The sequence below is a fragment of the Heptranchias perlo genome, chromosome 5 (genome assembly GCF_035084215.1).
Source record: "Heptranchias perlo isolate sHepPer1 chromosome 5, sHepPer1.hap1, whole genome shotgun sequence".
In the NCBI taxonomy this organism is placed as follows: domain Eukaryota; kingdom Metazoa; phylum Chordata; class Chondrichthyes; order Hexanchiformes; family Hexanchidae; genus Heptranchias; species Heptranchias perlo.
The window spans coordinates 86,127,351-86,145,457 of NC_090329.1; the positions used below are offsets into that span (position 1 = coordinate 86,127,351).

At 40.7% G+C, this 18,107-nt stretch overlaps 1 protein-coding gene across 1 annotated transcript in view; it reads right to left on the reverse strand.

Annotated features, from left to right (window-relative positions):
• The window catches only part of gpr63 (G protein-coupled receptor 63), a 112,038-nt gene that overhangs the window by 86,984 nt on the left and 6,947 nt on the right, over positions 1–18,107 (reverse strand). Inside the window, exon 2 of the mRNA XM_067983833.1 lies at positions 1,720–1,858. The gene's annotated coding sequence lies outside the window, so the exon portion shown is untranslated. The remainder of the gene's footprint in view (positions 1–1,719; positions 1,859–18,107) is intronic.

Sequence of the window (18,107 nt, forward strand, 5' to 3'; positions counted from 1 at the left end):
TGCTAGCTTAAGTGTTAATTTTAAATCTGAGATTGATAGATTTTCGTTAAGCATAGGTATTAAGGAATATGGGGCTAAGGTGGGTATATGGAGTTAGGTCACAGATCAACTATGTTCTCATTGAATGGCAGAACAGGCTCGAGGGGCTAAATGGCCTACTCCTGTTCCTATTTTCCTATGTTCCTATAATAAAGTTTCAATACTCCAGAGAGAGTGGGCTGGCTAGCTGACAGGCAACAGCAAGGTCCGTGGCAGAATTCCAGGGGTGGGTCAGGAACGCTGTCATCCAGAGAGAGGACAGCAGGCTCATGTTCCATGGAGCCACCACCACTTGCTGCCTCCTGTTATGCGCCATCCTCTCCTGTAAGAAAATGGGGCGTGTGTCAGCGAGTGTCCTGCAAGATGTTTGGGTGACGTGGCGGTCATGGTTGAATAGTGTGTGTGACCTGTGAGTTGTGAGTGTGCGGCTTGTAACAGTGGTAATGTGTGAGGGTGAGACTAAGCATCTGATTCGAAGAGTTGAGTACTAATTGAAAGGGTCTGTTGGTATGTGGGTGATGGGGGTGTGTAGTGCGTGGAGCAGTAGATGTGGCTAGTGGTGCAGTTGGTCAGAGATGCCACTTGACAGTTAGCCTCACTTACCTTGACCACGCGTGTCAAAGCATTGAATTTCTTTCTGCAATACATCAATGTTCGTGGTGCTATGCGCCTGGCACTGACTTCATCCCCTACTGTCTCCCACTGCCTTGGGAGCATATGTCTGGAGGACCTCTTGCCCCACTGCGGATATAGGATGCCCCTCCTTCTGTCCACCTCTTGCACCAAGGTCTCTAGTGCATCATCAGAGAACCTTGGTGCACACTCTCTCGCAGGCCCGGTACAAACTCAGATTGGCAGATTGGTGGGGTCTGGCGTGCAGATTGGAGGATGTGGGATTTAGTAGTGCACAACCTTTATTCAATGTTTTAAAATAACTCAACTGTTTGTGAATATAGGGACAGGCCCTGCATCTGTGTTTTACGTGTGTGATGTCTGATCTCCGTTCTGTCCCCGTGTGGACCTGTATCTTATATTTTGCAAATATCAGAGTCCCACAAACATTGAGCAGTCCAATTGTTGCTCATTAAAAATTCCAGAAGTCCCATCATCACCATGCTGTATTATATTGCAGCACAGATTCATTTCCCAATTGACTTCCACCACTTCCTGCAGCCACAGTGCACCTCCCCTTTAAGAGGTGCAGGCTGCCTTTAAGTGGTGGTAGCCACTCGCGATATCTGGACCCCCTGCTGATGAGCAGCCACTCAACAACGCAGGTAGCGCTGGCTGGACGCAGCAATCAGGTAAATCACCAGGCAGCACGAATATTATGTGCTGCCTGCATCTCAAACACCGGGCGCGGGTTAATTGCGCACCGCGATACCAGCGCCCCGTTTCAGGGGATATCCAATATAACCCCCTGGGGCTTCAAACTCAACATCTCCCACTGTCTCTTATTTTAAACTGTACATTAATTTTAAACTCCCCCCCCCCCCCCCCCCGCAAACCACATCTCCCCTCCCCCACTCCACCCCCATGCACAACCCCCATCTTCCAATCTCCCCCTCCCCCTAGCCCCAATCTCCCCCACCCACAACTCCCCCATCCCCCAACCCACCATTATGATAATCTACAGCAAGTCAATAGTTCCAGATCTGGAGTTAAAAGCAGTACAACTACCTGTTATCTGATCGTCAGGCTGTCCATAATGTAGCTATGGCTCCAGAAACTTTTGATTACAGCAACCTGGCTACCCAGGCCCATGGCACAAATCCACAATGAACAGCTGTTCCTGTGTCTAGAACAGTTACCTGGATTCCTGCAAAATATTCAAAGAGAATTGCATCAATATTTTAGTTTCTCATTATATCATCAGCTGAAATTTATTTTGAAACCCCTTTTTGACTTAATTTAAGCAAAGAACTATAGCCACCTTCTGTTGATAGAAGTGACTTCCAATGTTTATCAAATTGAGAGCAGCAATCTAACTTGGTATTCAAGTTCAGGATCTGATTTCCAAGAACTTTGAAGCTAGGTGTGTGGATTTTGTTTCACAAGAACAGCAGAAAAAGGATTAATTTAAAGGAGGGATATCCTGGAAAATTATTCAAGTTTGGAGTTGGAGAGCTGAATAAACATCTTCAAGTTAAACACGATATATAAAGGACCGTTTAGTAACTGTTGCAGAGAAATTTGGTAAAGAAAGATGGAAATTAGTTTAATCTTACCTTAAATTTTATAATTTTTGATACTTACTATAAAAAGCCAAATCCTTAATGTGATGGAACAATCTGCTTATACAACATTTATAGTTTAAGTCTGTTTTTCTGTTAACATTGAAAACAATAATACTTTATATTACTTTTGATCAAAGCATTGTCTTTTATATCTCTAACCAAGAAGATAATGTAGAAGGAGCTACAGCTGTGTCTAGAACTGGAAGAAAAATTTGGTTAAAACAAGCAGCCATAACTTATGTCATGTGCTTCAGTTTGTGCAATAGAATATATTCTCGTGTGCCGAGAGAATGCCTATTTTCTAAATGTCTGCTTATGATAACTGGCCATGTTGGCCTGGTCTTGAATAAACATCTGTGGCTGGGAAAATAAAACTGTTTTAACATAGCTGACTCCTACGATTAACTTTGTGAAAATTATGTAAAGGCCTGCTTAACAAAAAACTGCAGCAAGTGCAGAAGGACAACGTAGTTGAAATTAGAAGTGCCTTCTCCCTCTAACATTTGTTTGGTACCATGACGTGGATCATCGAGATAGGTTGCACCTGATTGGTAAGCAGCAAAAGGAGTAGGTCTTCATTTTAAAGAAGCTCAAAGTACGATTAGAAATGAAAATGTGTATGTATTAAGAACATAAGAAATAGGAGCAGGAGTAGGCCATACGGCCCCTCGAGCTTGCATCGCCATTCAATAAGATCATGGCTGATCTTCAACCTCAGCTCCACTTTCCAACCCGATCCCCATATCCCTTGATTCCCCTAGAGTCCAACAATCTATCTATCTATCTCAGCCTTGAATATACTCAACGACTCAGCATCCATAGCCCTCTGGGGTAGAAAATTCCAAAGATTCACAACCCTCTGAGTGAAGATAATGTAATGTAATATGTGAAGTCTCTCTACGTACAATCACTGTTCATTTTAAGTTGTAAATTTAAGTCCGCATAAATTAGTAACATATATGGAATCCGACTGGTATTGAGAAAAAACTGTGCAGATTTAGTGGTTCTGGACCATGTCAAGACCGGGTGAGGACAGCCAGTGGTGTTATTCATGAGAGAACCCCAGAAATACTGGGATAAAAGCACCACTTCACCCTCTCCTATTGCATATGTATTGGCTCTTGCAAGTTGCAGAGTGATCAAACTATGGGCAGAGTAGCAAATCCAACTTAACTCACAATGTGCATATCAACCCCTTCTCCCCTGAGGGAAGAGTGCAGCATGGCTGACAATCCTGCAATGTTAGTTCAGGTCATTAGGGAGGCGGGTCAGCATGTTATTAAATCCATTATTGCCTATTTAGGGGCTGGTGGGGTTCAGAAGCTTGAGCATGAGCACAACCAGAAACACAACCACTTTCTTAGCAGAGGTGATGGTGTTGGACCTCTCTACACTAAACTTAGTGGCAAAATCAGACATAAAAGAACCCCCAACCCCAATTATAATCCACAGAGATGGAATTGACAAATATAATGCTTATGAATGTAAGGAAGCTCCAAAGTAAAGGACTCAGCTAAATGTATATTACAAACTATCAATACAACAAACAACAGTACCCAGAAAGAATTTTGTAGTTTTGTGACAGCATCTGACAAAAATATATTGAATAGAACATTACTGGTTAACTTTTGTATGCCCCTTTGTAGAAAAACAACAATTTGCATTTATATAGCGTTTTTAACAAATAAAAATGTCCCAAGGCACTTCACAGAAGCATAATCAGACAAAAATTGACAGCAAGCCAAAGAAGCAGGTAACTAAAAGCTTAGTCAGAGAAGGAGGGTCTTGAAGGAGGAGAGAGAGAGAGAGAGAGAGAGAGAGAGAGAGGTGTTTAGGGAGGGAATTCCAGAGCTTAAGCACTGAACAGTTGATGGCATGGCCACCAATAGTGGGATGAAGGATGTTTGGGATGCATAAAAGGCCAGAGTTGGAGACACGAAGAGTTGTTAGAGGTTTGTACGGCTTGAGGAGGTTACAGAGATAGGGAGGGGCGAGGCCTTGAAGGGATTTGAACATGAGGATGAGAATTTTAAAATGGAGGTGGTGAGGAACCGGGAGCCAACATAGGTTAGCGAACACAGGGGTGATGGATTAGAAGAATTTAGTGAGAGTTAGGAAATGGGAAGCAGAATTTTGGATGAGCTGAAGTCTACAGAGGCTGGAGGATGGGAGGCCAGCCAGGAAAACCTTGGAATAGTCGAGTCTGGAGGTGTCAAATGCATGGATGAGGGCTCTGGCAACAGATGAGCTGAAAGATGTTACAGAGAGGGAAGTAGGCAGACTTTTGATGGGGAGGATACAGGGTCAAAAGCTCAGCATGGGATCAAATTGGATGCCAAGATTGCGAACAGTTGGCTTCAACCCGAGACAGTAGCCAGGGAGAGTGATGGAAAAGATGGCAAAGGTATGCAGTTTGTGGCGGGGCTAAAGACAAGCGTTTTGGTCTTTCCAATGTTCAGCCAGAGGAAATTGCGGCTCATGCAGAACTGGATGTGGGAAGACTCTGACAACACAAAGGCAGCGGAGGGGTTGAGAGAGTTGGTCAAGAGGTGGAGCTGGGTGTCGTCAGCGTATACCATAGGCCATGTCTTCGATGACATCACCAAGGGGCAGCATGTAAAGGAGGAAGAGCGGGTAAGGATAGATCCTTGGGGGACTCCAAAGATAATGGTACAGAAGAAGCTATTGCTGGAGATGTTCTAGCTATGATTGGATAGGTAAGAGTGGAACCAAGCAAGGGCAGTTCCACTCAGCTAGACATCGAAGGAGAGGCGTTGGAGAAGAATGATGTGGCTGACAGTGTCAAAGGTCAAGGGGAGTAATGCATCACAATCACAGAGGATGTCATTTGCGACTTTGATTAAGGCCATTTCAGAGCCGTGACAAAGGCGGAAACCTGATTGGAGGTATTCAAACATGGAGTTGCAGGAAAGGCGACCGTGGATTTGGGAGGTGACATGTTCAAGGACTTGAGAGGAAAGGAATATTGGAGATGGGCAATAGATTGCAAGTACAGAGGGATCAAGGGGAGGGCAGTTTTGAAAGAGGAGAGGGAATCATTTTCAATGTCAGCTAACATGGAAGTCAGAAAGGGAAGTTGTATGGTCAGTAGTTTATTGGGAAAGATGTCGAGAGAGCAGGAGGTGATTCTAATGGACAAGATGAGTTTGGAGAGGGCATGAGGGCAGATTGAAAGAACTTGCATTGATATAGCGCTTTTCACAACTTCAGGACATCCCAAAGTGCTTTACAGCCAATTAAGTATTTTTGAAGTGTAGTCACTGTTGTAAGGTAGGAAACGTGGCAGCTAATTTGTGCACAGCAAGGTCCCACAAACAGCAATAAATAAATGACCAGATCATCTGTTTTAGGTGTTGATTGAGGGATAAATGTTGGCCGGAACTTTCTTGCTCTTCTTCAAATAGTGCCATGGGATCTTATATGCCCACCTGAGAGGGCAGACGAGGCCTTGGTTTAACATCTCATCTGAAAGATGGCACCTCTGACATTGCAGCACTCCCTCAGTACCGCACTGAAGTGCCAACCTAGATTATGTGTTCAAGTCTCTGAAGTAGGGTTTGAATCCACGACCTCCTGACTCAGAAGTGAGGGTGTTACCACGGAACCAAGGCTGACACCGATAGACTGATAGGAGAGAAGCTAGAAAAAGACATGTGTTCAGGGCTAGGGTAGAAGAAAACCTTGGGGGAAGTTTGGCTTGGTGGGCAAAGGAGTGAGGGGGATGTGGCAGAGACAGCTGAACGATTGGTCTCAATCTTAGTGACTAAGGAGTCCATGAGCTCCTCGCACTCATTGGAGGTGAGGGTGGAGGGGCAGGGGAGAGCAGGCTAATAGACAATTGGCAGTGGGGAAAAGAAGCTGAGGTTATCTTTGCATTCCAGGATGATCCTGTACAGTTTTGGCAGAGGAGAGCAAGGCCTGATAGTGCTTGATGTGGTCAAGCCAGCTCTGGCGATGGATGGCTAAACCAGTTGTACGCCAGATATGTTAAAGTCTGGGTTCCTTGGACCTGAAGGAGCAAAGACGGGGCCATACCAGGAGGAATCATCAGGGTGGAAGACAGTAAGTGTTTTACTGGGAACAAGGGCATCAAACATAGAGGTGAGAGAGGTGATTGTGTAGATCATCACCTGCAGAAGTATCATAGCGAATGGAGGGCCAAGGGTTAGACAATTGAGAGTTTGAAAATGCAGTTGTAAGTGACTAGGGGGAGAATTTTTCCAGAGGCAGATGCAGAAGGAAGTGGGGTTGAAGGGGAGTTTATATGGTGGGATGGGTTAAGGGAGAACATTGGGGCAATGAAATCAGAGGAGAGAGGACAAGGTGAGTTGAGATGGAGATTGAAATCACCAAGGATGAAGTGTTGCTCAATGAAGAGGCTAAGGGAGGAAAGGAGTGAGGATATCACAGTGAGGCTCTTAGGGTGGGGCTTGAAGGGGCCAGTAGAGAATGAGGATTTTAAAAGGAGAGGAGAGAGGGATGGAACAAGGTACTCAAAGGAGGAAAATATGTCAGAGGAATAGGGGGAAAAGTCCAAAGTGTGATTTGGCATAAGGGCCACACCGCCACCACCGCGTTTTGGCAGGGCAAGTGGCGGAAAGTATACCACAACACAAAAATTGTGAAGATTTGGATATTAGATAAGATGTAGATGCCCAGAATTAGGGAGCTGTGTCAAGCTATGAGGCAACTCAACAGCAGGAAAAGTGTACACATGGAATGCCTGTGCCATTGATATTAATCGTGTTCTCAAGAAATGAGATTTTAAAGTAATCACTTTGACTGCATGTGAAGTGTCTGGCATTTGGTAACGTCAACTTGCAGATTTGATACAAAAGCACAGAGACACATTTTCCAAGGACAAGCTAGATTGTGGGGAGGCTAAAGGATTCATAACCTCTAAATGAAATGGAGGAGAAGGGATCACTTGTAATCCACCAGAGCTTCTCCCCTTGTGGTTATTTGGAAGAAATACGGGAAAAGTAAGAGTTTGTACAGACGTGGGGAGCTCAAAAGCTGGACTTTGAAGGATACGTACCCTCTACCCCAGCAGCATAACTCTTCATCAGTATTCAGAGAGAATATCATATTCAGCTTAATGGATCTCACATCAAGATTTTATATTATCCCTCTACATGAGGAAAACAAAGAAATTTGCATCCTGCACTGCAACACAAGGTTTGTTTGAGCATAATCTGTTAGCACAAGGTTTCTGTAGCTCCTTGGCTCTTATTAGAATCATGATTTCCATTTTCAGAAACCTGAATTACAGCATCCTTCTCTGATATATGGATGGTCTCTTAGTCTTTGCATTTGATGACGCAAAGCTTTACCTTGCTGTATGCAAACTGGCTGCCACGTTTGCCTTTAACAGTGACTACTACATTTCCCAAAGTAATTCATTCATCGTGCAGCACTTCAGGGAGTTCTGAGGACATGAAAGCTGCTATATAAATACAAGACCTTCCTTTTTTTACAGAGACTGAAACTATTCTTTAATTGCATACAACAGTATGGCATCTGAAAAGTGCTATTTTCTACATCGGCCTCTATGCTTTTTGGGACATGTCATTACGAGGTAAGGAATGGCAACTGACCTTGGTAATTTGTATGAAGAAAAAAAAGTACAGCAATCGATTAGACTCTGAAATCTATCTAGCTGGTCCCAATTGTCCACTTCCTCAAATGCGTATCCAATTTGCCATTACATTTTTTCCCGCATTATCTGCCTCTAATGCCTTCTCAGAGAGTATGTTCTATGCAGTCACCAACCTCTGCGTAAAGTATTATATCCTGCTGTCCTTATCTCTTCACCTGGGTGAGAAAGCTATTTGTTCCAAATGTTTCCCATTCACATAGGAAGGGTACGGTAGTGTAGTGGTCATGTTGCTGGACTAGTAATCCAGAGGCATTTTGAATTTAGCAGACAGTTATTCAAATCCTTATGTTTTGGGGGAGACTTTATGGTCATGGACTGTTCAAATCATTGTGTCAAATGGGAACTTCTAAAGAAAATGGTCAGGTCAATTAGATTCCATCATTGGCAAGACTATAAAGGAGAAAAGAAAAAGTACATAAAGATTAAATAGTTTAGCGTAGAGTGTAAACATTCATTATTTTCCTTTTAATGAGTCAGTGTAGTGTAATATCTACTGTAAGTATATATGTATATTCACGACAATTCCTTCAATAAATTTGATTGATGGTTAAAGTCTGAAATTAGGTCTTCAAAAAGCAGCAACCCTTGACATGAGAAATGCCCTGTGGAGGGATAAGTATTAGTAGCAAAAGAAAATTTTCAAGAAAAGTCCTCTGTTAATTATTCTAGACATGTTACCAAAATTTTACTTAGCTAATGGGGCCAGTGAAGATACTCTTGAGGCCATGAGCAGCCAAGAACTCACCTATAAGAGTATCCTAAAATATGAAAGCCAATGTATCCATGATGAAAGCGCAGAAAAGACCCAAGAATGTAATAACTTCTCATCTGAAGAATGGCACGAAGAAGAAACCTGTAACATTTACTTGAATCAGCAGAACAAAGATCCCATGATACTATTTAAAAAGTAGGGATTTCTCTTGGTGCCCTGCTCAACATACCCTGCTCAGCAGCCACACCATCAATTGATAAATTAACTAGCTATTCATTTATTTTCTGCCTGTGGGATTTTACTGTGCAAAATACCTGCTGTGTTTACTTTGCCACAACAACAGTAACTGCAAATCGGAGTAATTCATTGTACGTGAAGCGTTTTGAGATATTTTTGAGACTTAATATGGCACTATATAAATGGATGTCATCTCCCACCCCCTCCTCTACTTTCCTCAGAACCCTCTTCAAGGTATCAAGATTTCTTTTTGAAGGTAGGATGTTCATAATTTCACACAATATCTCTCTGGTGACCATATTCTGCTGTATTAATTTGCTAACTATTCTTCAGTTTTGGTTGCTCCATAGTACAACTGAAAATGCAGCCTTGAAAAAAATCAATATTTTTGCTCTGAATTTGCACATTTTGCATATCATCATATAACAGGGAAGATCAGTGACTGGACATAAACAACACTGAACGAAAAGATCTGTTGCCTAACACTTTAAATTCTTATCTCACCACAGTTCTAGTGATTCTTCTTATGAAGGTCAAAACTCTTCCCAGTTTAGATCTTTAAATCCTGTTACACAGTAAAATACTACCCCTCCAGACAAAAGCTGGTTAATAATAAACCAGTAACCAAACAATAACATATGTATTTAATCTCCTTCCTTCTCTCCCTCTGACAGAGTAAATCAATCTTGTATAAATGGTAGAGGCCCAACACTGACAGCCAAGCCTCAGAACAACAATTGACCACTATCAGCCACTAATCTTCTTGCCTGAAGATTATTTTTTCCACTGTTTACAACCGAAAATAAATGGTCCTGGATCTACCCTGTCCTACTAATCCAGAACCGCTGGCATGAATAGTCAAGGCCTTTCCACTTCATGAAAATACGGCATGTTATTGCCACAAATACAAAACCAACAAAAAATATAGGAAGTGCATACTATACACAAGACTGTATATACATTGACATACACACTCACTAGAAAATCTCCCACAGCATTGCTCATGGGTAATGTAAACACTTATGATGTTTAGCTGCTAAATGTTACACTATAGTATACAGAAGCTCTTTAAAAAACTCATTTTGTTAACTACAACTGCTTTACTGTCAGTCACTTTGGCCCTAATTGTCCGTTCCATGCTACTTCTCAGCACTTGGTTCAAAACTGTATTGACAAGAGGTCTGAGAGCAAGTCACCTGCCCTGCCACCTTCAACGATTTGTGTACATATACCCCCAGATCTCTGTTCGTGTACCCCTTTTAGATAATGTTGCCGGTATACATAATACACTGCAACTTCACCCATATGCCAGAGACTCTGGGTTTTTCTTTTCCTTTTTGGACAGAATAGGCACCAAATTAATGATTCACTAGTTTAGTTTGCGACGCATCTAAGTGAATGCCTTCAGTCAGCCCAGACAATGTCAGATTCATCTGTAAAATGTAATTCTATTTGTTAGTCTTGATCAAAAAAATTCTCAAATTAGCAGTGCCAAAGCAGATGACAATGTGTGCTCCACTAATCACAGCCTTGCCAATACACTTCTGCTATATTTTGGTAAATGTTATCTATTTGGAATAACATAAATCCTATGAAGTGTTTAAATTCTACCTCTTAAGGTGGCATGATGGCGCTAAATGATGGAACTCCAATGTGTTTCACCAATGCAGTAAGATGTATATTTCCATATCTATATAAAATTACTTTTCATGGGAAAATTTGGAAATTAACAAGATCAGAATCGAACATTTTCTTGCATAATTAGCCACTTAAAGAGTTATAATTTTAAGCCAGCATCACATGGAGCTGCCAACTGAATGTTAGCCAACTTCTTATAAAAGGTGTACGGGCACCCTGAGCTATCTTCACTCAATTTCGAGCAGCTGTCCGTTTACCAGCTGAGGCTGGAGAGCAACTTACTAACGTAAACTTGAAGGCTAAGGCTCATATGCTTTAAGATTGATTAACACAGAAACATAGAAAATAAGACCAAGAGTAGGCCATTTGGCTCTTCAATATGATCATGACTGATAATCTATCTATCTCCTTCTTAAATATACTCAGTGACTTGGCCTCCACAGCCTTCTGTGGTAAAGAATTCCACAGGTTCACCACCCTCTGACTGAAGAAATTTCTCCTCATCTCAGTCCTAAATGTCCTACCCCTATCCTGAGACTGTGACCCCTCATTCTGGACCCCTCCAACCAGGGCAAACATCCTCTCTGCATCCAGTCTGTCTAGCCCTGTCAGAATTTTATATGTTTCAATGAGATCCCCTCTCATTCTTCTAAACTCAAGTGAATACAGACAGAGTCGACCCGATCTCTCCTCATATGACAGTACTGCCATCCCAGGAATCAGTCTGGTGAACCTTCCCTGCACTCCCTCTATGGCAAGTATATCCTTTCTTAGATAAGGAGACCAAAACTGCACACAATACTCCAGGTGTGGTCTCACCAAGGCATTGTATAACTGCAGTAAGACATCCTTGCTCCTGTACTCAAATCCTCTTGTAACGAAGGCCAACATACCATTTGCCTTCCTAACTGCTTGTTGCACCTGCATGTTTGCTTTCAGTGACTGGTGTACAAGGACACCCAGGTCCCTTTGTACATCAACATTCCCCAATCTATCACCATTTAAATAATACTCTGCCTTTCTGTTTTTCCTTCCGAAGTGGATAACTTCACATTTATCCACATTATACTGCATCTGCCATGTATTTGCCCACTCTCTCAACTTGTCTAAATCGCCTTGAAGCCTCTTTGCATCCTCCTCATAACTCATAATCCCACCTAGTTTTGTGTTGTCAGCAAACTTGGAAATATTACATTTGGATCCCTCATTGATATATATTTTGAATAGCTTGGATCAGGGGCCCATGCACCGATCCCTGCGGTACCCCACTAGTCACCGCCTGCCACCCCGAAAAAGACCCATTTATCATTTATTCCTACTCTCTGTTTCCTGTCTGTTAACCAATTTTCAATCCATGCTAGTATATTGCCCCAATCCCATGTGCTTTAATTTTGCACACTAACCTCTTATGTGGGACCTTATTAAACGCCTTCTAAAAATCCAAATAAACCACATCCACTGGTTCTCCCTTATCTATTCTACCAGTTACATCCTCAAAAAACTCCAGTAGGTTTGTCAAATACGATTTCCCTTTCATAAATCCATGTTGACTTTGTCTAATCCCGTTAATATTTTCTAAGTGTACTGTTATCATATCCTTCATAATAGACTCTAGCATTTTCCCTACTACTGATGTTCAGCTAACCGGTCTGTAGATCCCTGTTTTCTCTCTCCCTCCTTTTTTAAATAGTGGAGTTACATTTGCCACATTCCAATCTGCAGGAACTGTTCCATAATCTATAGAATTTTGGAAGATGGCAACCAATGCATCCACTATTTCCATGGCTACCTCTTTTAGTAATTTGAGATGCAGATTATCAGACCCTGGGGATTTATCGGCTTTCAGTCCCATTAATTTCTCCAGCGCTATTTTTTTTACTAATATTAATTTCCTTTAATTCCTCCTTCTCACTAGATCCTTGGTTTCCTAGCATTTCTGGGAAGTTACTTGTGTCCTCTTCCGTGAAGACAGAACCAAAGTATTTGTTTAATTGTTCTGCCTTGTTCCCCATTATAAATTCCCCCGTTTCTGACTGTAAGCGATCTACATTTGTCTTCACCAATCTTTTTCTTTTTACGTACTTGTAGAAGATTTTACAGTACGCTTTTATGTTCCTTGCAAGTTTACTCTCATACTCTATTTTTCCCCTCTTAAATCAATCTCTTGGTCCTTTTTTGCTGAATTCTAAACTGCTCCCAATCCTCAGGATTACTTAAAGATTGCTTGCTTAATGGCGCCGATATATATATATTCTCCTTATTTAAAAACCAACTGCTTTACTGTTTAGTCAACTTAAGGGTAGTTATTTATTTAATTTTAGACTATATTCACTCTTTGGTAGCTACGCCCTAATCTTCAATCAAGCTGTCATACCAATTAGATTTTAGGGAGTATTGAAGTTTAAAATGAAGGGTGAGGGAAGGTCAACCAGTTGAGCAGAGGTTGTGCTAAAGTTTGCAAGATTTTGTTAACCTTAAAGAGTGGCATATTGTTGTGGCTGAGTAGAAGGAGTTTTACTCCACAGCTGGCTGATTTTAATTTACAGAATAGAAATCTTTTCTCACCAATTTTCTGCACTCTTCTCCTAAAAGTGTTGACTCCTTGCTAGGTATGGTTCCACAAGTGCAGTTGCTTTACAGTGTGTCACCCAAGTGGCCATTATTCACATGCGAGTCTTGATGGTGAGCATTGACAGGCTTTTTAAACTGTACATGGAATCACACTAAGGCCAATCGTGTCTTCGCCCAATGAGCCCACATGCATACTTATGGCAAGAGCTGCCAGATAGCAATTAGGATCAAGAATCCTACCAAATTTTACTCTCCCTAACCCAGTCATTTATAACTATTGTGTTATTTACCGTATTTCATTTTATTTATAATTAGTTTCATTGTAACTTAGTCCACACATTACAGCCATATCAAAATTAATTGTTTTTGGAAATCTGAAATGTTATAAGACACGGATGCATATGCACAATGGATAATTATGTTTATCTATCTGCTGCTGCCATAGGGCAAATCTGTGCCTTCTCCCATCAGTGATATTTATACAAAGCATGTTAAGATACAGGAATAAATTTGCATACCTACAGGTTCTACTTATTTTAAAATTTACAGGGCTTGCAGAACACAACAGATAGGATATGTGTATCCTCCAGAATATGAATATAACATCATTAAACCAGCATTCTCACTGCAGAACTGGTAGCTATGGATATAGATACTGTATCTTTTTACTATTTATCAAGATAACATCAATTTAATTGTTTCTGTACTCTTCATGCTGCATTTTCATTTTTGTGGATGGCCAAAAAACATACATAAAAACTCAAGAGGGAAAAATATGTAGTCTAAAGTGAAAAACTAATCATAATCTGAGAACAGACATCAAAAAGTAACATTTTAGACCTTCAAGCAACTCCATCTATACTATTAGTTATGTTTCACGTAAATAGACCATCACAATTCATGCCAGAATAGTTTTTTTTTAAATTAATGCTACATCATGCAAATACAAATTAAGAATTCAGACAATGAAACAGTGCCAACATCTTCCATTATTTACCATATTATATGTAATTATGGACGTATTCACTTTAGTCTCTTCCCATCAGAATATTGGCTTTACATGAATTAGAATAAATTACAATAAAACTCTAACCATCGCTCTAACATTAGATTAGTTTGTTACTAAGACAACAATGAGCAAGTAAAATCAAGACATATAGTAAGTTAATTGTTAATTCCAAAGTCAGTTTGCTCAAGGGGGAAAAATCTCAACACCCCAAATAACTGACCATTATGATCTGGATATAAACAATAATCAGCAGACACAGGAATAACCCTTTAAAGTCCCCTGGTTAAAAATTCACACAATAATGCAGGTTAAGCGTAGACAGCACAATATCCCAGAAAGATGAACTGAGTCATGACAATCGGCTGTGTTAATTAGGAATGTGTGTGAAGCATAAAGGTTACCCATAGATCGCAACCATCCGTCTCGAAAGACAATGGTGTAAGCGTCAAAGCAGTTCAGTTACTTTGCCATGCTGCAACATCATGAGTGGCTGAAGAGTCCAATTCTCGAGCGACAGTCCTTGCCACAGATGGCGTAAGCATAAATTGCAGGGCCGGATGATGAAGCCAGCACAGTATTAACTCTTGAAGCCTGATGTACTTTCCTCTCTGCTCTCTTCTCTTTCCTCTCTCTCAGCTATCTCTCTTCAGCCTCTTTGGCTTCCCATCACATCTCCCCAGCTTGTGGTATCGATGTTAAAAGTTTTCAAGTCCCTCTTGCAAATGGCTTTAAACCCGAGCCCAGGATATCCAGCAACCTTGAAGGACCTGCAAGTTCTCCATACAGAAGATCCTTTGAAATAAATACATCCATCTTTCATCCAATATAGATGACCAAGCCACTGGAGGTGTGTATGAACACCAAGATATGGATCTACATGCATTCTGAGCATGCTTCACAGACCAGGGCCACCTACAGCAGTCATGGGAGAAGACTAAACTCTTTTCACATCCAGTTTCTCCACTGTATTCTAAATATTAAGTAGGAAGACAATGATCCTGACACCAAAGTACTTAAGGAAGCTAAGTTGCCAAGTTTACCCATTAAGGCTAGTAATTACTTTTGTTTCCTTGAAGCCTGGTAAGGCAGCACCTGTTCAACATGAAGTTGGTTCACAGCTACCAACAAGCTTCATGACCACTTCCTAGGTGTGCATCTCTAGTGCGCAATCACACGCAAACAATATTTACAGATGACAGCTTGGATGTACATAAACTGTTCAGGATCAATAGCCTGCCAGATATGCAGAAGCAAATGGGTGTTCCTGTTTTAAGACTCTTTTGATATCATAAATCATTACTGAGAAAACTAGACTAAATATGCTTAGAATAAGCATTTATGACAACTAACAATGTTGAAACCCTTGATTAGATCAACAAAAATCTTGTATTGGTCCAAGTTCTGTTCTTGGCATTTCTTTATATTTATCTTACACTCGTAACAGTGTATGCAATGTTTGTTATCCGATGATACAAGCAGATGTGCAAGAATCTGGTAATAGTGAGATGCCACAGTAATTGCTGCAGTTAGATTTCTCACCTCTGTACTTGGAGAATGTGGTGAAGATCGGACCTTTTAGATTCTGCAGCAGAACGCTGCAGATAATTTGAAAGATCAACTAAAGTTTGTTGCAGAGCATGCCATGGCAACACCTATAGATTTCTGCTCAGATTCCGTCAAGATTGGGAGTTTTGTTTTTGATTTGCATGATGGTGTTTCAAATCCCAACTAAGTTTCTCAATGCAATGAAATAGATACAAAGTAAACAATCATAGGAATGGCAAAATTAGTTTGTACACTCAATCCATAGCCCATCTGGAAGACCCGAAAGCCACAACACAATTAACACTGGAAAACCAGGCAAAATTATCAATAGTCCGGCTAGCTTCAGTACAACACTCTTGCGATAGTGCTACAGTAATTTCATTTGCAACGATTCAGAAATGAAATAGGGGTATACTACAGACCGAACACCTAATAGTGGAAAGGAGGTGGAGGAGGAAATATGTAAGCAAATACGTGAAATGAGTAAAGGACATGGAATTACCATGCGAGATTTTAACTACCCCCAAGTAAACTGGCAAGAAGAGATAGGTAAAGGGGTACAGGGAATGGAATTTTTGCAATGTGTGCAGGACTCCTTTCTTACCTAGTATGTAAAAAGGCCCAACAAGAGAGGAAGCACTGCTGGATCTAGTAATGGGAAATGAACCAGAACAGATAAGAGAAGTAAGCACAGGGGATTATCTAGGCAATAGCAGTCACAACATAATAAGGTTTAAGATAAGGATTGAAAAGAACATGAGTAAGACAAAGACAAAAGTAATAAATTGGAAAAAAGCTGATTTTCAGGGGATGAGAATGGAACTAGGGAAAATAAACTGGAAAAAATGTACTAGAACATAAGAACATAAGAAATAGGAGCAGGAGTAGGCCAATCGGCCCCTCGAGCCTGCTCCGCCATTCAATAAGATCATGGCTGATCTGATCCTAACCTCAAATCTAAATTCATGTCCAATTTCCTGCCCGCTCCCCGTAACCCCTAATTCCCTTTACTTCTAGGAAACTGTCTATTTCTGTTTCAAATTTATCTAATGATGCAGCTTCCACAGCTTCCTGGGGCAGCAAATTCCACAGACCAACTACCCTCTGAGTGAAGAAGTTTCTCCTCATCTCAGTTTTGAAAGAGCAGCCCTTTATTCTAAGATTATGCCCCCTAGTTCTAGTTTCACCCATCCTTGGGAACATCCTTACCGTATCCACACCGATCAAGCCCCTTCACAATCTTATATGTTTCAATAAGATCGCCTCTCATTCTTCTGAACTCCAATGAGTAGAGTCCCATTCTACTCAACCTCTCCTCATATGTCCGCCCCCTCATCCCCGGGATTAACCAAGTGAACCTTCTTTGTACTGCCTGATAAACAAAGAAATAGAACAGCAGTGGGAAACATTTAAAATGGTGATCAAGACAGTCCAGGAAAAATATATCCCACTAAAAAGCAAGAACAAACTGGCCAGTAATGATACACCGTGGATGAATAAAGAAATAAGGGCAACATTGAAACTAAAGGAAAAGGCATACACTAAGCACATAGACAATAAAGGAGGATGACAAAAGGGAATATGAAAAGATTAGGAAAGAAGTTTAAAAAAAAATTAGGAAGGCAAAGAGAAACTAGGAAATTAAATTATCAAGTAACATAAAAAAAAATAGTAAATTATTCTACAGACACATAAATATCAAAAGAAAAGTCAGGATAGGGATAGGGCCAATAAGGGATACATATGATAAATTCACAGGTAATGACAGCAAAATGGCAGAAATATTAAATGATTACTTTGCCTCAGTATTTACCAGACTAACATGGTTGGTATGACATTAGAACAAGAGATCAAAAAAGGTATAAAGACATTTAAGATATAAAGGGAAGAGATAACTGATAAACAAATCAAACTTAGAGAGGATAAAATCCTTGGTCTGGATGGATTGCATCTGCATATATTAAAAGAAGTTAGGGAAGAGACACTATTACATATATATAAAAATTAATTAGAAAAGGGAATACCCAGAGGACTGGTGGACAGCTAATGTAATTCCTATATTTAAAAAAGGGAGATAGAGCCAGTCCAGGGAACTATAGATCAATTACCGGTGGTAGGAAAGATAATGGAATCTTTACTCAAAGATGTAATAGAAAAACATTCAGAAACCAAAAATATAATAAAGAATAGCCAGCACAGATTTCAAAAGGGAAGGTCATGCTTGACCAACCTTATTGAATTCTTTGAAGAATTAACAGAAAGAGTAGACAAGGGTAATGTAGTAGATGTAATATATTTGGATTTTCAAAAGGCCTTCAATAAAAGATACTGCATTGAGTAGACTCATTAATACGGTCAGAGCATGTGGAGTCAGGGGACAAGTAGCAGAATGGATAGCAAGCTGGCTACAAAACAGAAAATAGAGAGGGGTTAAAGGTA